Raw genomic sequence first — 7,500 nt, 5'->3', positions numbered from 1 at the left:
GAAAAAAAGTTAGGAAAGTTTTAAAGGATTTATCTCTTCGAATGTTCCTTGAGAGAGAGAGAGAGAGAGAGAGAGAGAGAGAGAGAGAGAGAGAGAGAGAGAGAGAGAGAGAGAGAGAGAGAGAGAGAGAGAGAGAGAGAGAGAGAGAGAGAGAGAGATTTGACACAGATAAACCTCCTTCTAACTAGTGACAAATAAACAGACAAACAAAAACAGACAAACAGACAGATAGACAGGAGGGCAGACAAGACGACCTGACAAGCTAATGAGGCCTTGAACCGAACCACAGCGAACCAGGTAAGAGTCAAATGAAGCACGTGGTTGGGATGTTTCACAGAGCGGGTTCGGAACTGCTTCGGAACAGCGAGGGAGAGAGGGAGAGGGAGAGGGAGAATCAGTTTGCGTGTAGAAGTGAGAGGTGAGAGGTGCAGTGTGTGTGACGTTCCTTAAAGTGGGAAAAATAACAATAAAAGGATTAGCGTGGGAGAAAAAAAAGTGAGTGTTGTTGCTTAATTGTTCATTTTAGTCTCTCTCTCTCTCTCTCTCTCTCTCTCTCTCTCTCTCTCTCTCTCTCTCTCTCTCTCTCTCTCTCTCTCTCTCTCTCTCTGCGACGATTAATCTACTGAAATGTCTGTGTGAGTGTGTGTGTGTGTGTGTGTGTAAGCAAGAACGATAAGAGGTCACTGGTCCTGAAAGAGGAGGACAAGGAGCAAGAGGAAAAGGAGGCCGAAGAGGAGGAGGAGGAGTATAAAGATGAAGAAAAGGAGAAGACGAAGGAAGAGGAGGAAGAGCCGGAAGAAACTTGAGGAAGGAAGGGAAGGATAGAAGATTTGAGGACGGACAGAAAACAAACAGAGGAAAGGAACAGTGAAGAAAGACGAGAAAATTGAAAATGGAGGAGTGGAAGAGAAGGCGGTCGAGGAAGAGGAGGATGAGGAGGAGGAGGGAGGAAGGAAAGAAAGAAAGAAATGAGAAAGATACAAAATCAACAAACTACATGATACAAACACACACACACACACACACACACACACACACACACACACACACACACACACGCTTGACCCAACTTACAATCAGGACAAAACACAAACAACAAACAAAGGATGGAGGAGTGAGAGGCTGGGAGAATTTTGGGAGAGGCTGACAAACACTCGACAGGAGAGAGAGAGAGAGAGAGAGAGAGAGAGAGAGAGAGAGAGAGAGAGAGAGAGAGAGAGAGAGAGAGAGTTTAGTTATTCATGTTCCATTCTTATGTTTGGAAAATAATGATAATGGTATTTGTTAATGATGATAATAATAATATTAACAACAACAACAACAACAACAACAACAACAACAACAACAACAACAACAACAACAACAACAACAACAACAACAACAACAACAACAACAATAATAATAATAATAATAATAATAATAATAACTGACAGATGCTTCCATTATATCAGGGAATATCATTATTATTCTTACTGCAGTTATTGTTATTTTATGATTATTATTATCGCTATCATTTATTTTCTTCTTCTTCTTCTTCTTCTTCTTCTTCTTCTTATAATTATTATTATTATTATTATTATTATTATTATTATTATTATTATTATTGTTGTTATCATTAGGATCATCATCATTGTTATTATTAATATTTCTATTATCAGTATTACTTATTTATCACATTTTTTATTTATATATCATTGTTTTCCCTTTCTTTCCTCCTTCATTTAGTATTCATTTCCCATTCCTTCCTCCATTAAGAGTTTTTACTTTCCTTTACTCTCCTTTTCCTTTGTTTCTCAAGAATTTTTGATGAAACGAGCTCTCTCTCTCTCTCTCTCTCTCTCTCTCTCTCTCTCTCTCTCTCTCTCTCTCTCTCTCTCTCTCTCTTCTAGCTCACGGCACTTTGTCGGTGAGAGAGGTAGCCTTCTGTCATGACCAGAATGGTACAGTATAATCTTGTGTTGCGGTCTCTTGAGTTTATCGTTGTCTTTTCTGTTCCATAATTTCCTCATCTCATTAATGTATTGTTCTCGAAGGAGCACCGCAGGCAAGTGTAGGTCTGTTAATAAAAGGACAAAGAGAGAGTAAAGAATACGTAGTGTTAGGTGACGGCGGACGAAGAACACGTGTTTTCGAACCTTTAGATTCACTTATAAGGGGGCTGTAGTTTTCCTTGTTCATTATTGTTGTTGCTATTGTTGTTGTTGTTGTTGTTGTTGTTGTTGTTGTTGTTGTTGTTGTTGTTGTTGTTGTTGTTGTTGTTTATTTACTTGTTGTTATTTTCTATAATTTGCCAGTATGTATTAAACATGAACCAAGATTGTACCAGTCACCGCAGGCTAAGCTGATTTGCAAGCCACGCCCTCAGTCTCCTCCCACACTCTCAGTAGGACAGCTGATTGATCCTCTCTTCCCACATCCCTTTTGCCTTGCATCCAAGATATTTCCGATAATTTTATCAGTTAGCCTTGTGCTAAGTTGATTTCCGAAAATTCTGTAGGAAAACTATAAGAAAAAAAAAACAAAAAACAAGCAAACAATGTTTACATAAGCCATCCATATGACTTTCGAAAATCATCTCCGGGTCAGGCTCACTCCAGGCTGCACTGTCCTTTCTGAAAAGAAGTGTCTCGTGTAGGGCACAGCTATAGTGGATCATTTAGGCTGAGTATCATATTATTTATGCTTTCATCTAAGACAATACATTAATTTTATTTTATACTTGGTAGTTACTACTGTTTTATATAACCACTAGTTGACAATTCATTATATGGAAAATGTTTGCTTCAGTCCCATACAGTGAATGTTAAAGGAAGTCATCAAAATAATCTTAAATCGTATGAAGCGCTGACAGTGAGGCTGGAGTGTACTGGTAAAAAAAGAAAAAAAAAAACCCAATCAAGTCATTACTTTCATAATAAAAGTACCCATATAGGACAAGTGACTCCCTCTTCCGCGTGTCGCGGGTCCAGTGTGGCCGTGTTATGGACACTAGTGTCATCTTGTGATAAGGTCAAGTGCCTGCGCACAGTTATTGTAAACAAGAAAAGAGAAAAAATATTCATTCAGAGACGGTCCAAAGTTTAAAAGACTACTTGACAAGCCCATCTCTCAGTCCTTGGTCCCGGGCCGGCATGCGGAGTAAGACAGAGTGAAGCAGAAGGAAGCAATATTTGCTGCTCACTTGTTCCACTTGTTCGTTCTTGAATAACCATTAACATATTATGTTTTTAATAATTGCTTTATATACGTATGAGGCTTGAAAAAAGAATGATAAAAAATAAATGTCTTCATTCTGAATATTAATCAATGCATAGAAAATGTGACTTCTACTCCAACACAACATTATTTTTTTTGGCATAATACCATCCCATATGGAAGACAGATCGTTTCATTTGTGAATCCAAGAACTGATAAGATAACTGAAAACACCTCAGGCATAAGGATTTGGGCAAGTGTCAGGAACATTACCAGTGCGTCCGTCAGCTGCCGCGCATAAAGGGGATGAGGCAGAATGGGGCTTCTAGATTAGCTTACCGCACGGCGACTGTACCAAATGAACATATGAGCTTGAATGCCAGTGAGCTAACAATAAATACAGTGTCTTAAAATACAGGCACTACTTGGCATACATTAAGAGAAGGTAAACAGGTCCTTGATTCCAAGTCGTTATGTTTACAGGCTGGTTTTGGGAAAGGAAGCTGTTGGTACTCCTGTTACATATATTTGTATGTAATTCATTTGACGGTAATGATAACACATATGGCTGTGCAGACCACCCATAAGATAGTTTTGGAACTACTCCTATAAATGAAGTTTTCCCGAAATTGTGCGGGTCTAATCAACTTCCAAACTAAGGGAATTGATAGGGTTTAAAACATAGACTATATTTATTTGGAGCTTCACACGAGGTGACCATGGCCCATATTTGGAAACGCTCTGCTCTCTCATCACGACTATTTTCCAAGGCCACAGATATGTCCAGCCGGATTCTCTAGAGTGCTTCTTGAGTTAATAAAGTCGAATTGTTAATTTATCAAAAGAACCGTAAAAAACGCCTTTCAAAACTCATTTAACTTCAACTAGAGCCTTTGGAAAGTAATGGAGGTGCAGCGCAGAAGTGCTTCAGAATATGCCCCTATACTCGGTTCAGTACACCACGGCGGAGGCTTTCACACGCGACTCCTGCAATTAATGTATGATACTGCACGGTGTCCAGCAGGCGAGTAGCCGATCGATGGATGGCTGCTCGGTGTGAAGGGGCCCTCAGAACTCGTACACTCGTCCCATTTTTTGAACACATTACACGTTGTCTTTTAATCTTATTCATAAGGGACAGAGACAAAGGACTGCAGAACTGGGAAAGAGAGACTGCTTAATTAACGCTCATGCTGTGACCTTCCTGTAACATTCAGAGAGAGAGAGAGAGAGAGAGAGAGAGAGAGAGAGAGAGAGAGAGAGAGAGAGAGAGAGAGAGAGAGAGAGAGAGAGAATAGGTTAGTTTTCACTCTTGTGCTACAAGAGTGTTAAAGAGACTGTAGTATAAAAGCGTCTGAAAAGTTGCAGGCGACTGTGGAAAATATGTGTGGCAGGGAAGGAGTTAAGCTTACCGAGAAAGTGTCATGGCGGCCATCACGAGTCTACCACGTGACGCCGACACACACACACACACACACACACACACACACACGCACAGTTGGATGGGCTTGTTTACACCAGATCATCCGTGTCTTCTTATCTTCTTTCACCACCACCACCACTACATCCTCCTCCTCCTCCTCCTCCTCCTTCTCTTCCTCCTCCTCTTTCAACTCTTCCCTTCCTCCTGAACTCATGCCCCGCCCTTACCCGTGCCCTCTCCCTTCCCTTATCCCCCACCTGTCTCCTTTACTATTTTTCTCCCCCTTTCTCCATCTCCCCCTTCCTGTTTCCTCCCCTCCCTCTCTCCTCCCCCTTAGTACCCGCATCATTTCCTTGCTCTTTCTATTACCTTCTAGTACCTTGTTCACTCAAGCTCCTCCCCCTCCCCCACTCCCCCTCCCCCCATCCTCCTCCTACTCCTCCTCCTCCTCTTCCCGGGCAGTTCTCTCCGGATAATACCAGTTACCATATCATCTCTAAGTGTGTGTGTGTGTGTGTGTGAGAGAGAGAGAGAGAGAGAGAGAGAGAGAGAGAGAGAGAGAGAGAGAGAGAGAGAGAGAGAGGAGTCCTTCCCAGGTTATCATCTTTACTTCAGTAGCGTCCCTCCCCTCCCCTCCCCTCCCCTCCCCTCCCCTCCCCTCTTCCCCACATGTCCCAGACCAATTTTTTCTCTCTTTACTAACACTGCCTTTCATTATTACTTCCTCCCTCCTCCTCCTCCTCCTCTTGCATATTCGTTCTTCCTTTTTTGTTCATTCGTGTTGCTACACCAGCACCAGAACCACCAGCTTTCCCTACCCCATATGAAATTATTAGTTTGACAGTTATTGTAGTTTAGACATGGCTCAGGCGAGTATGTAGTTAAGAGCATAGGCACATAAGAATATATGGGAAGCCGCAAGAAGCCATCAGGCTTACACGTGACAGCTCCTTTTATGAAACATACCCACCTATATCCACCTATTATCCCCATCTATGTAAATTCTGGGCAGTAACCTAACCTAATGTACAAATTAATCTACCCGAATCTAACGCACCCTAATCTAACGTAACCTAATCTAACCTAACCTAACCTAAGGTAACCTAACCTAACCTAACAATAGTTTTGGATTGATCATATCGGGATCTTATCTTCCGTTCGGTGGTAACAGAGAGAGAGAGAGAGAGAGAGAGAGAGAGAGAGAGAGAGAGAGAGAGAGAGAGAGAGAGAGAGAGAGAGAGAGAGAGCGAGTGTTGGTATTCGTAGAAACGCTACACTGCCAACCAGCAACTGAACTGAAGTGAACAAAAACTGAACAAATGACCTCTCTTCACACCCTCCGCGGGCCTCTCCACCAAGCCTCTGCACGTGCTGGCCTGCAAGTAAGAAGGTTTCAACATGACAACAGGTCACGAAATCCTTAGAGAAAAAAAAGGATGAAAATGAAAATTAAATGAAAGAATCCAAGGACATAAGACGCAAATGTCTGCAATGCAAGAAGGCAGCGAGTGTACCAGAAAATTTTGTTAGCGCAGGGCAGGTGACAGCTGTAGTGAAGTGTGTCATCCTAACGGTTCCCAGATGCCACAACCAGAGTCTTTCGTTAGGAGGTACTACCATCCTACCTCTAATACGGAAACCGGACCGTAAAAGCAAGAAAAGTATCAGTGTAGTAGTTGAGTGGCAGTATACAGGTAATTAGTCAGTGTAGTAATCCCAGGAACTCATAGATACTTTAGTTCACGCTGCCTGTTGTGGGGAGGTGCTGGAAGTTGTGAGGGGAATAAAGGACACAACCATGCATCCACTCATGCACTCCTCTACCTCTCCCCTGCCCTCAGTACTCCTATGCCACCCCCTCCACCCACAACACCCACCCGCAACCATCACACATGTTAACTCTCAATTCTTTCTCTGTTCCTCTCTTCCCTCCCTCTCCTCCTTAACCCCTTCCATCGCCTCCTCTTCCTCCTCCTCTCTTCTCGCTCCCCTGCCCATCCCCATCATCACGTGTACTACAGAAGTGGTTTGTTGTTGCTACTTGCTCCTCCCCTCTCCCCCCTTAACTTCCATCCATCCTCATTCTCTTCCCCCTTCCTTCTAGCCCTACCTTTTCTTTCCTTATCCCATCTTCCTACTCTCTCCTTGCCTCTCTTCCTTTCCATCTCTTCTTCCTTCTCTCTCTTCCCCCGCCCCCATCTACTCCTCTTCGCCACTTCTTCCCCTTTTTCCACCTCTCCTTTCTTCCCTCAACTCCCTCCTCCTCCATCCCCACCTTTTCTCTCTCCCCTCTCTATTCTCCCTTCCTTCTACCCCCCTCTCCGACACTTCAAGGCTAGTAATTCCCCTTCCCCTCTCTCTTCCCCCCAAAAACCTCTCTTTCTCTTTCCCCTACCTTGTCCCCCTTCCCCATTCAGGCGCCCCCTGCCGAGTGACCTCTACCCTGCCATATCTTCCCTCCCCCATCATCCTCCTCCCCACCTTCCCTTCCCCTCCTACCCCTTCTCTCTAGTATTTGTTTACTTCTTCACCCTCTCTCTCTCTCTCTCTCTCTCTCTCTCTCCTCTCTCTCTCTCTCTCTCTCTCTCTCTCTCTCTCGTGGCATATCTTAAATGTGAGTGTTTATCTGTTTTCTTTGCTTTTGTTCATTACTTTGCGCTTCTTTGGCGGTGGTCCAAGTTTGCTGGTCTCTTTTACTTGTTAGCTTGGGTTAGGGCAATGCAAGTGTTTAGTAATCCCGGTTAGGTTAGGTTAGGTTAGGTTTGGTTAGGTTAGGTTAGGTTAGGTTAGGTTTGGTTAGGTTAGGTTAGGTTAAGATAGGCTCAGTCTCTCAGTCAAGCGGCTAGTTCGCGTATTAGTAACTGGGTGAGTGAATGAGTGAG

At 43.3% G+C, this 7,500-nt stretch overlaps 1 long non-coding RNA gene across 1 annotated transcript in view; it reads left to right on the top strand.

Moving 5' to 3' along the window:
* The first annotated feature begins 159 nt into the window (after window positions 1-159).
* Window positions 160-7,500, top strand: part of LOC135091492 (uncharacterized) — a 61,699-nt gene continuing 54,358 nt past the window's right edge. The window contains exon 1 of the long non-coding RNA XR_010262527.1: window positions 160-495. This is a non-coding gene — a long non-coding RNA (uncharacterized LOC135091492). The remainder of the gene's footprint in view (window positions 496-7,500) is intronic.

Source organism: Scylla paramamosain, chromosome 37, assembly GCF_035594125.1.
Source record: "Scylla paramamosain isolate STU-SP2022 chromosome 37, ASM3559412v1, whole genome shotgun sequence".
Lineage (NCBI taxonomy): Eukaryota > Metazoa > Arthropoda > Malacostraca > Decapoda > Portunidae > Scylla > Scylla paramamosain.
This window is presented reverse-complemented; position numbering and strand designations above follow the sequence as displayed.